Raw genomic sequence first — 14,498 nt, forward strand, 5'->3', positions numbered from 1 at the left:
ATTTTAACAGGAGCTGGATAATTGTATTTATAGTTTCTATTATTTGATTTTAAATACCCATATATCTAATAGCAATATTTGATATTTATATTGACATTGCACAGGTATCTTACATGTCCCACTGCTATTTGACACATGAGGTCTTTAATGAGCAACTCATCCTTCTCACAAAAAGCTCTTTCTTATCCTTTATCTTTCAGTGCAGTGAAAGGCATCATTATCCTCTTCATCAATGAAGCCAAAATGTGGGTGTATCCTTTTACTTCCTTGGACATATTAATAATACTTTCTTGTTAGCAATTCTCAACTTTGCATTTGGATTTTAAAACTACTTTATCTTTTATGCAGCTGCTACTGAGCCTTGTAAACTGCATTTAATTTGCTAGTTTAAAAGTCTAGATAAACAACAAAGTTCTACTGTATAGCACAGAGAACTATATTCAATATATCCTATGATAAACCATAATGGAAAAAATATTTTAAAGGAATTATGTATATGGATAACTGAATCACTCTCCTGTACAGCAGAAATTAACACAGCATTGTAAATCAATTATACCTCAATAAAAAACATTGGAAAGAAGTCTTAAATAGCTCCTTACTATCTAGACAGAAATATGTCTCTATTTTTCTCTTTTCATGGCACACATGGAAAATTACCTTGGGGCAAATGGATGAGATGATTTGTCCACGGTTATTCTGTTGCACCCTCAGACACCTCAGAGCTGAGTTGTTCCTGGCATGGGTGCCTGGAATAGAGTCAGCCTATGAATTGAATATTGTTTGGGAAACTTTGATTTAGAAGATACAAAGTCAAAATACCTACACATGACATACAAAGCTCACCCAATTTTGCCTTCCCTTCCAACCTTATCCAAGCTTCATTCCTTTTCTTCTCTTTCCCTTACCCTCCGTAATCTATGATTATACACACATACACGTAATGTATGTATGTATACATACATACATATATTACGTGTATGTATTACACATACACGTAATTTACATATCACAAATGTAAATATATGATGTATTAATATTATGTGTGTAAATATACATACATATGTGTATATACACATACTAATATATGTATGTGTTTCTATCTCTATCTATGTCTCTATAGCTTTTTTCCTCTGGTTATTCTGAATTTTTTCATGGAATATACCAGATGTTTTCATCCTCTGGCCTCTACCTTCTCATGTCATCTCCTCTCCAAAACTGTGTGTTGAATATCAACTCATCCTTTCAGACTCAATTCAAGTGATGTCCCCTTTGTGAAGTCTTTCCTCTCTCTCCAAAGTAATTGATCTTTTCTTGTGTGTATCCATTGATCCTTGTTAACACTTCTGTAACACTTCACTGCCTTTTTGTTAACATATTGTTCTCCCTGTACAAGGCTATAGAAAAATAGAAGTCAAAGGCCATGAAATATTCATTGCTGTACCCAGTAACTATTTACAACAGTGCCCTGGCTCATGATAGATACATGTCAATAAATATTTATCAAGTAGTTTGTTGACTTAAATAAATACTTTGAGAAAATGTTCAGAAAAATTATTAGACCATATTTATATATTCTACCAACAGAAAAATTTCCCATTTACCCTGCTTAAGATTTTAGTACTAGTAAAAATAAAAGCCCCAAAATTTTTTCCTTGACAATTATACTCTATGGACTGTGGCTAATTTTGAAGACAGCTGCTACATTTAAAATAAGTCTTGAATAATTTTGGCTTTACCACTCTGGTTATAGATATAGTCTGTAAACTTAAGACTTCAAACCACCTGGCTCTTGCATAAGAAAACAGATGTTTTTCTTGCTTAAAGATCTTTGTGTCCCTGGTATTTCTTGACCATTATGAACTTTTCCAATGACACTTTGCAAAAATAATTTGGCAGTGCTCTAATGTTTAAAGCCTACCTCAAGAATGATGATGACTCTACAATCAGAGTAAAAAGCAAGGAGAATTTGATAATCCACAGAAACATCTGTATGTTGAGTTAATTAATTTTCATACAATCGGTGGGAACCAGTAATTTTCTTTTTCCCATCCCCCTCCATAGTTTTTAAAAAATACATTTTCAACAAATTTACTACACTTCAAGTACTCCCGCTCATTAAGACAAGAATGTTTACATCCCTAAGGAACAAGTGGGTTCGTTATGCTAAGGTAGAGATACCGTCCATGGATTTGCTGTTCTCCTAAGTGGATTTGCCATTAAAGAAGTTTATTGTTGGAAGGAAATTGACTGCACCTATCAAAATTTAAAATGTACCCAGCAGTTCCACTTTGTGTGTGAAATGTATATACAAGGATCTTCATGAAAGCATTGCAAGTGCTTGCAAGAATTAGAAAATAACTAAATGTCCTTCACTGGGAGCTGATTAAGAACATTATGGCATATCTACTTTTACATGGACTAATATAAAAATAGCATGCATATCACAATAACTCGAGGTTATGATATTTAGTAAATAAATGAGGGACAAGAGTGTATATTATGCTGCTATTTATATAAAAAATCACAGTATTTATGTTTAGTTTTCAAAGTAGAACACTTCTATAGAGATATATGCAAGAAACAGGTTAAAGTATTAGCTTGGAGTCAGGGGCGGGGGCATGGAGGTTGTAACTATGGATGAGAAAAGAGATTAAGATATATCCTTCACTGTTTATATTTTACCTTTTGAATATCCTGCCAAGTGAATACATTATGTACCCAAAAAAACCATCAGGAATATATTTCAAAGCAAATATGTTTTTGGTTCGAAAGCAATGCTATATTATTCTTGTATATAATATATCAATAACAAGGTCTCAACATAGAGATTTTATGTCAAAAGATGAGGACCACAGAAGTTATTTCTGAACAGTTACTAACCAAGAGTTTGTGCTCTTGTATAAGCACAGTGCCTATTTTTAAAGAAAGTTCTATATCTCCATAGCTTTATCAATTCTGCAAATTTGGAATATAGCATATGGTCTTATATATATATATATATATATATATATATATATATATATATATTCTTCCCAAACTAGATATTATCTTCAAGTCAGTGACTTTATTTTAATTTTTTTAATGCATCAAAATACCCGACAAGAGTTTCTTATATAGGACAGGAGGCCAAAAATGTATTTATTGATTGTGCAGAAAAGAGATTAGTAATAGGGCTTAGTATCCTTAGTAATCCTTACCTCAGGCTGTGTGAAATCAAAATGTCATAATTTATTTCAGTGCCTGCAAATACAAACTTAGCATGCGCCACCTTTTTAGCAACTGAGTAATCTTAGAGAGTTATTAGCTATTAACTGGGTTTATGGAGTGTACACCTCAAATAGGCCTCTAGATATATTCATAAAACTATGAAATAAAGATGAAATTGTTGCTCTTAAGGTTTATAACAAAGTCATCTAGAGGCACTTCATAAAAGCAGGTATTGGGTGTAATCACACTTGGACACCTACGGCTACCAAACTAGCTTAGCAAGAGAAATGTTCCTCTTACTTTAATGAGCTTATCTTTCCTATCATCCTGTCATTACTCTTCATCCTATAGAGGTTTTTCTTTTGCTAATGTACTGAAAAATTTGAAAACTCTCAGTAAAGGCTTGCTGAAGAAATGAGTAGGTACCAGCTACTCTACCTGTGACTTAAAAGTTCAGCAAGCCTTTTGGGTAGAGTCTAAAGGGACTGATCTGGGTGGGTTGTTTGTGTGCAGCCTTCTGTTTATGACATTCAAGGAAAAAGTGCTGAAAGGACTCAAGTAGAAGGAAAAGAAAAGGAGAAGAGGAGGAGACAGTGTCCTACATGTCTCCAGCCAAAAGTTCTGTGGGAGAAAGGATATGAACAGTGAAGGATATCCATTTTCAGGAAGAACATATGAACTGGCTGAGCCACAGCATGGTGAGAATATTAGTGTCCAGCGGTCCTATTGATCCTTCTTAGGGAAGGTTGTAAGGGGAAGACATGTGGTGGGGAAGGAGTGATGTCTTACAGAATTAGACTGGAGAACATAGGAGATTCATGGGAATCTCCAAAGTAATTATTGGAAGTCTGCATGGCTGAAGTTTGAGTTGATGGGACAACAAGAGCGAAATGAGATATTACCATTACTCTGTCTCTGTCTAAATCATAGGTCTAGCTTTTATAAATTAATGCAGATAAGTCATACTCAAACTTACATGGCTGAATTTGATAAGGAAATATCATTATGGGCAAATATTCATAACATGGGGGCTTTTTTTTTCTGGACTAAAAATATTAGCCTGTTATTTTGACATGAGATCAGGATAAGCTTTCTATTGTTTGCAAGTTTTAAAGCTCATGATGAATTAATATCATCTTTGTAACTAAACTTCATAGTGTTTCCCTACAAAGAATGTTTTTGTGTTCATAGGAACAGATGCCGTGATAAGAGATCTTGAGTTTTTCTAGGTTCTTCTATTAAGAAATACTAATCCTACCCAAGTTCTTAGCACCCTAGGAAAAGATGAAAGCCAAAAGTTTGGGTTTCAGTTAAGACAATGGAATTCTTTACTTAAACTTCAACAATGACCGTATTAGCATCACACATTTTTGTAATTTTATAATAGTTGACAGTTAATCAGTTCCTCAATACAGACAAAAGCTTTAAAAAAATACTGTGCATGCACACATTATTTAAAGTGTGTGTATATATTCCTTCACTTACAACCTGGGAATATGTAACATTTACGATCTATCCTGAGATCTTGGGTAAAATCCTCTTGACAATGTGAAAGAAGTTGCTTTCAAAGCATTGTTGTATTTTTCTTATTTAACCACCAGGCATTCAATGTTTGCTTGAATCATCGAAAAATTTATTTCGGACAGCAACTGACATTTTCTCATGTTAAAAAAATAAATCCTTGAGTTGACAGACATCCAACAGTAGGAGGGAAAGCTTGAGCTGACAGTTGCTTCCTCGCACAGGCTTTTAATTACAGAGTCAGCATGCAAGCTTCAGAAGCCCCCAGGAGTTGGTAGCTAACATTGACTGGTGTTCAATTCATTGCTAGAACAGTAACAGGAAGAAGTGTGGCAATTACTGTGTTTCAGTGGGAACATGGACAGTATATATCTGCTCTGTGTCCAGGAGTCTTAATTTCATATAGAAAGAGAAAAAAGAGACTATCATCGATTTAACTTTATCAGAAAATGAGCTGTTTTCCCATAATTAAAATTGCTTTAAATAATTCAAGCTTAGAATTTATTCACCATAATATTTAACCATTTAAATATTTAAATCACATCTTTTAATGCACATTAATATTTTCCTGTCTTCTTAAGCACAGTATTTTAGACAAAATATAAGCTTCTCTTATGCAACTCAGTGATAAATTTTAACTGTTTCAGTTTTACTGTGAATACAGTGAGACCCTATTTTTCTAGCTCTGGGTCTTGTATCAGCTGTTCTTTCTCAACATCAGCTTCTAGCACAACAGTCTGGCCATTCTTTCCAAAATATTGTTTTTTCTGTGATCTAGGGACACAGATGACCAAGTTTGTTAAAAAAAAAAAAATTTCTTCATCATTGTAAATCAATGGACTTTTATCTATGACTCAAAAGATGACTCTTCCTGTGGAGTCAAAGATTTTATTATTGCCATTTTTTCTAATCAATTCCCCCAATATTTACAGAGCATCTATTATGTGCCAGGTGTTGGGTAGGTTGCCAGAAATGTGACCTTTGGGTGACCAAAATGCAACTGAACTCAAATACTTTGGAAAGTAGGGTGTATGGGTTTTGATATTTCTGCCCAGGCCTTCCACACCTCCAGGCCTGATTCTTTTCTCTTGATTCTTAAGATTGTCTGTCTTCTTCTGCACCAGCAGAAGATCAGACTTCCCATTTTAGAATCAGAAGCATAGTGTATTCTGTGGCTTGTCACCCTTTACAAGGCTCTGGATGCTACAGGCTAAAGTCCTAAGCTGACCATATAAAGAGCTCTGGTCCAGATCGCCATCTAAGGAAGCTTATCTGTGAGTTTCACATCTAAAGTAAGATGGTTCATTCTATGTTTTTTTGTTAAGTTTCCTGTCCCCATATGCTTGGTCAAAAATAAAGGCCCTGAATGAATTTGGGTGGGCCAAATTTAAGAAAATGTATAGGAATAGCAAACATATGGAAAGAAAGAAGGGATTTTTGTACCATCCGTTACCCTTAAATCCTCTATGGACTCAAAAGATACAAACTAATCCCATGGACAGAGGAGCATGGTGGGCTATAGTCCATGGGGTCGAAGAGTCAGACACAACTGAACACACACATAGAGGAGTCTATGTGTGGTCACCAAAAAACAGTAAAGATAAAGCAATTTACAAACCGACTCCTAGTCTTACAGTTTCTCCTGACTCTTCAGTGTTCCCTTTGAGGAAAAAAAATCAGTGGTCAGTCGGTCAAATCTTGGTTCATTATAAAGCTCTGCACGCAGGCATGCTAAGTCACTCCAGTTGTATCAGACTCTTTGCGAACCTTTTGGACTGTAGCCCGCCAGGCTCTTCTGTCCATAAGATTCTCCAAACAAGAACACTGGAATGGGTTGCCATGCCCTCCTCCAGGGAATCTTCCCAACCCAAGGATTGAAACCAGGTTTGTTACGTCTCCTGCATTGGGTTCTTTACCACTAGCACCACCTGGGAAGCCCTTTAGCCCTGCATCAGTGCATGCTCACTCGCTTTTGTCGTGTCCTACTCTTTGCAACCCCAAGGACTGCAACCTGCCAGGCTCCTCTGTCCATGGGGATTTTCCAGGCAAGAATACTGGATTGGGTTGTCGTGCCCTCCTCCCAGAGATCTTCCCAACCCAGGGATCGAACTCAGGTCTCCTGCATTGCAAGAGGATTCTTTACTGTTTGAGCCACCAGGGAAGCCCAACTCTTTTGTCCAATTAAATTAAAATCTTTTGTTTCCTCTACTATTATCAAAAGGAAAACAAAAACCCTTCCCAGGTGACCTAATTAATGTATGGCATTGAGTTTGATTGATCTAAAAGGCACAATGAATAGACATTGCTTTTGCAAAGTCCCATTCCACACAGGCATCTGGTATTCTAGTTAGTCTGATTTCTGAGACAATGTCACTTAAGCAGAAAGTTGGAGCAAACGTGATTTAAAATAATCTTTGGAAAATTTGTAATTCAAAGGCAACCTGTTAGGGACACACTTTTCCTCCAAATGGGCTAATCACAGCCATAAGATGTGAAAAGAATATGTCATGTTTTGACATTTCAACAATGGCTATTAATCATAGTCATATTTTTCTACTAAAATTTCCATTTAAATACTGTTTGTTAATGATAATTTTTGGAAGTCTATCCATGTGTAACCTAACAGTGAAAATAGTTCATAGACTATCTTGATTATACACCAAATTGAAAAAGCTCTTACTAAAAATAATCTGGAACAGAGAAGATATTGTGCAAGACACTAAAAATGTATGCTTTGGAAAGGAAACTAGGTGAGCTAGTTTCTACCTATTTTGACTTTTTTTTTTCCTTTACAAAGTTTTCATGCAATAAAAGGATAATTTACTTAAAAAAAAAAACTCAGGAAATAAGAAAGCTACATTAGTTCCTTTTGACAAATATGGAAACTCTAAATGAAAGCATTGTAACTTTCTCCTCCAGGATGTCTTGAATTCCTTAGAGAATAAAATTTTAAAACCATTTGAACTGAGAAAATATCACTTTCAAAATGACTGAAATTGAGGACAGTTTCTTGGTTCTTGAGAGAAATCTGTAATGTAACCTTAAATTTTTTTTTAAAGATGACATTATGTAGCATCAGAATTCTTTTTACGATAATTTATTTCCTTTCTGATCAATTTTTGGGCACTGTTCTGGATAAAATTAAAGTGGTTTCATACATTGAAGAAAAATTTAGTCTGAGTGCATTCCAGAGTTTTTCATGTGAACAATAGTGTCTCAGAATCTTTAAAATTGCAAGGAAGAGATGTGCTCGGGTTAACCTAGCAATGAGGCTTTATCTACAGACAAACGGGGGACAGTGGCAACACAGGCAGGTGAACAGCTATCCTGAGGCCACTGCATCTTGTCGACCATCACTTCTGGTACAGAAATGAATCACAGAGCCCTGGCTAAATAACCTCCAGGGAGCCTGGACCCGCCGAAGGTGCCTTCATAACCATGGAACCTCAATGCCTCTGCCAAGTCTCAGGGAACCAGAATCAGAGAACAGGAGAGCCTCCAGGGAGCCTAAGAAAGCTTAGGTCTAGAAGTGAACTGTGAAGTCCACTTGGGCACCAGGACACCAACTGTGAAACTTTAGAATTTAGTTTTGTATCTTTACATTTGTGTATTTCCCTTATCTAATTTCCCAAAAGCATTACTTTTGCAGTAAATAAAAAAGAAGAGAAAGTAGTTACTTTACAAATATGCTGTTATAAGCCACAGTTGAGTGAGGAGAAAATATTCAAAATCAGGACCATCTGGGGTGGCCTCAAGGCAGAAGGAACAATTGGGTTTCTCCATATTTCCTGAAAGGTCAGTAAGAAGAGTCTTTACACTTGACTCAAAATGGCCAAAATCTATACTCTGCTTCACAATTTCAAGCTGGGGAATTCCAAGGAGGCTGCTTTTTCTCTCCTTCCTTTTTGCCTTTCCTCCCTTCCTCCTTTCTTTCCTTTTTTCTTTCTTTCCATGAAATCCATCCCAAACAGAAGGTAGTTTCTTCTACCAGGGCAAAAACTTGTTGCAGGAGGATGGCTTACAGGTTGGCTATGCTGGCAATGGCACCCCACTCCAGTACTCTTGCCTGGAAAATCCCATGGACAGAGGAGCCTGGTAGGCTGCAGTCCATGGGGTCTCGAAGAGTCAGACACGACTGAGTGACTTCTCTTTCACTTTTTACTTTCATGCACTGGAGAAGGAAATGGCAACCCACTCCAGTGTTCTTGCCTGGAGAATCCCAGGAACGGGGGAGCCTGGTGGGCTGCTGTCTATGGGGTCGCACAGAGTCGGACATGACTGAAGTGACTTAGCAGCAGCAGCAGCAGCAGCAGCAGCAGCAGCAGCAGCAGCAGCAGCAGGGCTCTAAGGAGGAGTCCTAAAAAGCAAATGGAAGAAGCAAATCAGGCCTTAAAAAGGATTGTGTGGAAAGAGAAATGGATTAATTTTTGACTACCTATATCTAAAAGTAGCTGGAGAAGGGATAGGCTACCTGCTCCAGTATTCTTGGGCTTCCCTGGTGGCTCAGATGGTAAAAAATCCACCTGCAATGCAAGAGACTTTGGTTTGATCCCTGGGTTGGTAAGATCCCCTGGAGGAGGGCATTTCAACCTGCTCCAGTATTCTTGCCTGGAGTATCCCCATGAACAGAGGAGCCTGGTGGGCTACAGTCCATGGGGTCACAAAGAGTCAGACACCACAGAGCAAATAAGCACACAGCACATTCAAAAGTAGAAATCTAAGGAGAAATATTTAGATAGATCTCTGTGGAGTGTCAGGCTTCCCTGGTGGCTCAGACAGTAAAGAATCAGCCTGCAGTGCAGGAGACCTGGGTTTGATCCCTGGGTTGGGAAGATGCCCTGCAGAAGGAAATAGTAACCCACTCCACTATTCTTGCCTGGAGAATTCCATGGACAGAAGAGCCTGGCAGGCTACGGTCCATGGGGTTTCAGAGATGAGTGAGTGACTAACTCTTTCTGTGGTGTGTATATGTGTGTTTTGCTGATGTATCAACACCATGTCTTGTGGCCATATTAAAATCTAAGATCTGTTATTTGCTTTGCCTCTCTACAACTCTGATCAAATTGGTAGCCTCTAACATCACATTTTGCAGGCTACTTGATTTTTGGTTTTAAAAGAATAGAAGGCAACCACCTTGGAACAAGAGGGAGATTGTGGAAGCATATCTAGAACAGGAATTACAACCGTTGTGATAATGCAAGGTCTGGAATTTAATGTATTAGAGAGCTGAAGAGGAGACCAAACCACCTGTAATCAACAGGACTTTGTCACACTTTCTAAATGTAAAAAAAGCAATGAAAATATTCTGAATGGTTTACTCACTTGAATAATTATCAAAACCTTTTCATAGACCTCATCTTGGTCTTTAATTTTTCTGGCTCTCTTTCTTCTCACATGTGTATCTGAGTCTCTTTGGAAATATAATGGCCTTATGAAATTTGTTCTCTTTTCATTAAAGTCTCAGCTGCCACTGTGGATCCTAAAGCAATTCCTGAGGATGTACGTGGGGGAAACTTGGGTTGAACTGTATACTGATATGTTAAGAAATGAGACTTGTCAGTCCCTGGTCTCTGATTGGCGATCTTCTCATTTTTTCCCTAAATACACATAACAGTTCTGTTTCAAATTTTCTGGCCTGATTTTCCCACACACAACTGAATTAGATTTAGGCAGTTTTATGTGAGATACCCAGAGTGAAAGATGTAAGAAGTTTTACCTCAGACTTGTAGGCTGGAAACACGTTTTTATCTTTCCTCCCGCACACACACAATTTATTTAGGAATTAGAGTCCCTCCCAGAAATTGAATCGAGGTCTCTGACACTCATTATTACACTGGAACCTTGTCAGTAGCTGAGACCATCCCATGGAGACTCAGCTGCCAAGGTTTGGTTAACACTGCTCTAAGTTGTATACTACCAGGAATTTCACAGGTATCATCACTGTGTCAGGTCTGAGGCAAGAGGGCATTGTTCCATGCTTAGAAAATGCTGAGTTGTAACAGTGTCTGGAGACTTTGGGGGCTAAACAGAGACTTAGGTTAATGGGATGGTCCGCAGGATCCAGCATTAGGAAATAATTATGCCCACTTTTATTCCTGTAGCAGGATGCCCTTCAGTCACAGAGGAGAAAGCAAGGAGTATAGTTACCGAGTTCATATGTTGAAATCATACCTGCGTGTTTACAGAAAGGTCAGAATGTGTTCTACCTAGGCTTAAGGGGAACTGACAGGTATCCAGTCAACCAGGTGTTGTAAAGTGCAGATTAGTAAAACTGAAATATCTGCATTAAGCCAGTGTGGGTCTCAAAGATGACCCAGAGTTCCTACCAAACTTAGATATTCCTCAGACCCTCTGAAGTCCTGCTACAAGTAAAGTTATCAATGGAGTATAAACATAAAAGCAAGGCCTCAGACTAAACTGGCCATTATGACCAGAGCTTTGGTGTGAACTTGAGGGCAGAGAGGTGAGGCAGACACAAGGAGGGACACTGAACCAGACCCTTCAGCCAGACACTGAAGCAAGTGCTGGGTGAGCAGAGAGGTAGGCTCTTCCCCTGGGTGACCACCCCCTCACGATCCAGCATCTGAGTCCTATCATGTACCCCCAAATTTGCCTTCTTAATAAAGGGACATTTTCCAAATGAGATCATTGATAGCACTTCAGCAAGAGCTCTTTGGCACTTGCAGACCTCAGAGTGATTGAGACATTCAGAATTAAATCCAGAAACACTGAGACTCCAGGGAGGAAATACCTCTTCATCCCATGTCCAATTTGTCCAAACAGCAGTAAGAAAGGAAAACTGATGGCAGAGTGCAGTCATGTGGATAAAAAAAGGTAAATACCCTGTTATCCTTCTCGGAAGAAGTTGGACTCATGGGACAGCAGGAAGAGAGAATTCAATTCTGAGGTTGCTGTGTTGGGTTTTTGGATAGTTACCAGAATTCCATCTTAATGTCATGCTGGTTCTAAACACACACATGTATATACACTCAAATATAGACCATGTATACCTATATTCATACCTATGTATGTTGTACATCTGTACAGTAATACAGATTGTATATGCTGCTGTATATAATAGCATATTTTAAAATATTTATCGAAACTGGATAGTTTTCAAGGTAACAGAAGGGAATTTATTTCTTCATGTTTTTCAACAAATATTCACTGAACACTCACAGTGATTCAGATACTGTTTTGGGTCATAGGAATATAAGTCTTATAAAGTCCTTCTTCACCTAGAATCTATTTTTCAAGCTTGGAGAGACACAAAGTAAGCAAGTAATAGTACAATTAATCCTGAGTAATAATAATTGATATGAAGAAATTAAAACAGCAATATACCCGAGACTGTCTGGAGTAAACTGGGCAGGTTAGATAAGACCTTGAACAACAAACTTCTATTGAATTCAGAGTCCAATCATACAAATGTCTGGAGGAGACAAGAAGATGCGCAAAAAGTCTGAGGCAGCATTGAGCTTGGCATATTTCAGGAACTGGAGGAAGGCTTTGGAGAGCAGGAAATTAGTGAGAAAGTTGAGGTAAAAGAGGTTGGAAAAGTCAAGCCACTCACATTTCATAGACAATTATAAAGAGGAAGGATTCTATTCTCACAGCCGTTAGATGCTACTGGTGAGTTTTAGGAAGGGGAGTGATATGTTCTTATTTATGCTTTAACAAGTAAGTCCTTCTAGGTGTTGCCCAAATAGGGTAGAAAGAGTGGAATCGGGGAGATAGCCTTTGGGGTTTCAGAACCACCAAATGAGAGGGGTTTGGAAAACATTTTGGGCATTCTATTATACATGCGAAACAAATGTAAGAGCAAGCCTTTTCAAGTTCAAGGTGATCATCTTATAATGGAACTGTCTATTCACAGGAAGAATCCAGAGTCTCTACAGCATTCATCCTCAAAGGCACTGCAGTACACAATACGAAATTACTGAGCATGCAAAGAAGCAGAAAGACATGACTCAAAGTCAAGGCGGAAAAAGTCATTAATGCTCCACCCCTCCAAGACAGGCTACACATTGGATTTAGCAGGCACATATTTTAAAGTAAGATTACAAAAAAAAAAAAAGGAAACTGTATTCAAATGACTAAAGAAAAGTGTTTTCTTCATAAGGGAACAAAGAAGAGGACAAGTGGAGAAAGTAACATTGACAGATATACACTGCTGCTACTGCTGCTGCTAAGTTGCTTCAGTCGTGTCCGACTCTGTGCGACCCCATAGAAGGCAGCTCACCAGGCTCCCCTGTCCCTGGGATTCTCCAGGCAAGAACACTGGAGTGGGTTACCATTTCCTTCTCCAATGCATGAAAGTGAAAAGTGAAAGTGAAGTCGCTCAGTCACGTCCGACTCTTCGCGACCCCATGGATTGCAGCCTACCAGGCTCCTCTGTCCATGGGATTTTCCAGGCAAGAGTACTGGAGTGGGGTGCCATCAAATGTAAAATAGATAGTTGGTAAGAATTTGTTACATAACACAGGGAGCCCAGCCTGGTGCTCTGTGATGCCCTAGAGGTGGGGGTGGGGGCACGGGAGGGAGGCTCAAGAGGGAGGGGTATATGTATCATCATGACTGGTTTGTGTTGTTGTATCATAGAAACCAACACAACTTCGTAAACCAATTTTTCTCCAATTAAAAAAAATTTTAAAAGGAAATCTCAGCAGGGACGTGGAATCTATAAAAAATTACAAATCCTAACACTGCAAAGTATAGTTCCTCAATTGGAAAATTCACTGACTAGAATTAGCAGAAGATTTAGGGGAGTGGAAGATGAATTAGTGACCTTGAAGGTATAGCAACAAACATTTTCCAGTCAGAAAAATGCCAAGAAAAAGATGGGAGCAAAATGAATCGTCCTTCAGGGATTTGTGAGACACAGCCAATAATTTGACATATGTGTTCCTGAAGTATCAGGATAAGAAAATGAGAATAGGGACTTCCCTAGTGGTCCAGTGGCTGAGACACTGAGCTTCCAATGCAAGGGACCTGAGTTCGATGCCTGGTGGGGGAACTAGATCCCATGAAACACAACTGAGAGTTTGGAACCTGCATGCTGCAATGAAGACTGAGTGCAGCCAAAGAAAGAAATAAATAAAAATAAAACATTAAAAGAAAAGAAAATGAAATTAGGTAGGAGAAAATACTTGAAGACAATGACCCCAAATCCTCAACCTTGATGAAAACCTGAAAATGGAAGAAGTCCAGTGATGCTGAGCAAGATATTCGTCCAGCTACTGATTCAACAATATGTATTGAATGCTTATTCATTTACTATTTATCAAGTACTTTCTGCATTGGGAAAGAGGGAATATGCACCTAAATATGGCACAGTCTCCACCGTATTTAACAGTGTATATCTGTAGTACCCGGTTCCCAAACCACTAGTCACCTGTGGCGATAAAGCACGTACTTGAAATGTGATAGGAGGATGGATTGCATAACATGATGAAGTGGCAATATTTTGGATTAAATACATTATAGAAATTCATTTCACTTGTTTCTATTTCCTTAAACTATATGAGTAGAAAATTTAAAATTATACATATAGCTTGCACCATATATGTATTAGAACTGTTCTAGGTGGTCATAATCTAGTTGCTAAAATAGGGTCCATAGGGGCTTCCCAAGTGACTCAGTGGTAAAGAATCTGCCTGCTAATGTAGGGGATGTGGGTTCAGTCCCTGGGTGAGGAAGATCCCCTGGAGAAAGAAAATGGTAATCCACTTCAGTATTCTTGCCTGGGAAATCCCATGGACAGAGGT

This window comes from Ovis aries, chromosome 4, assembly GCF_016772045.2.
Source record: "Ovis aries strain OAR_USU_Benz2616 breed Rambouillet chromosome 4, ARS-UI_Ramb_v3.0, whole genome shotgun sequence".
Lineage (NCBI taxonomy): Eukaryota > Metazoa > Chordata > Mammalia > Artiodactyla > Bovidae > Ovis > Ovis aries.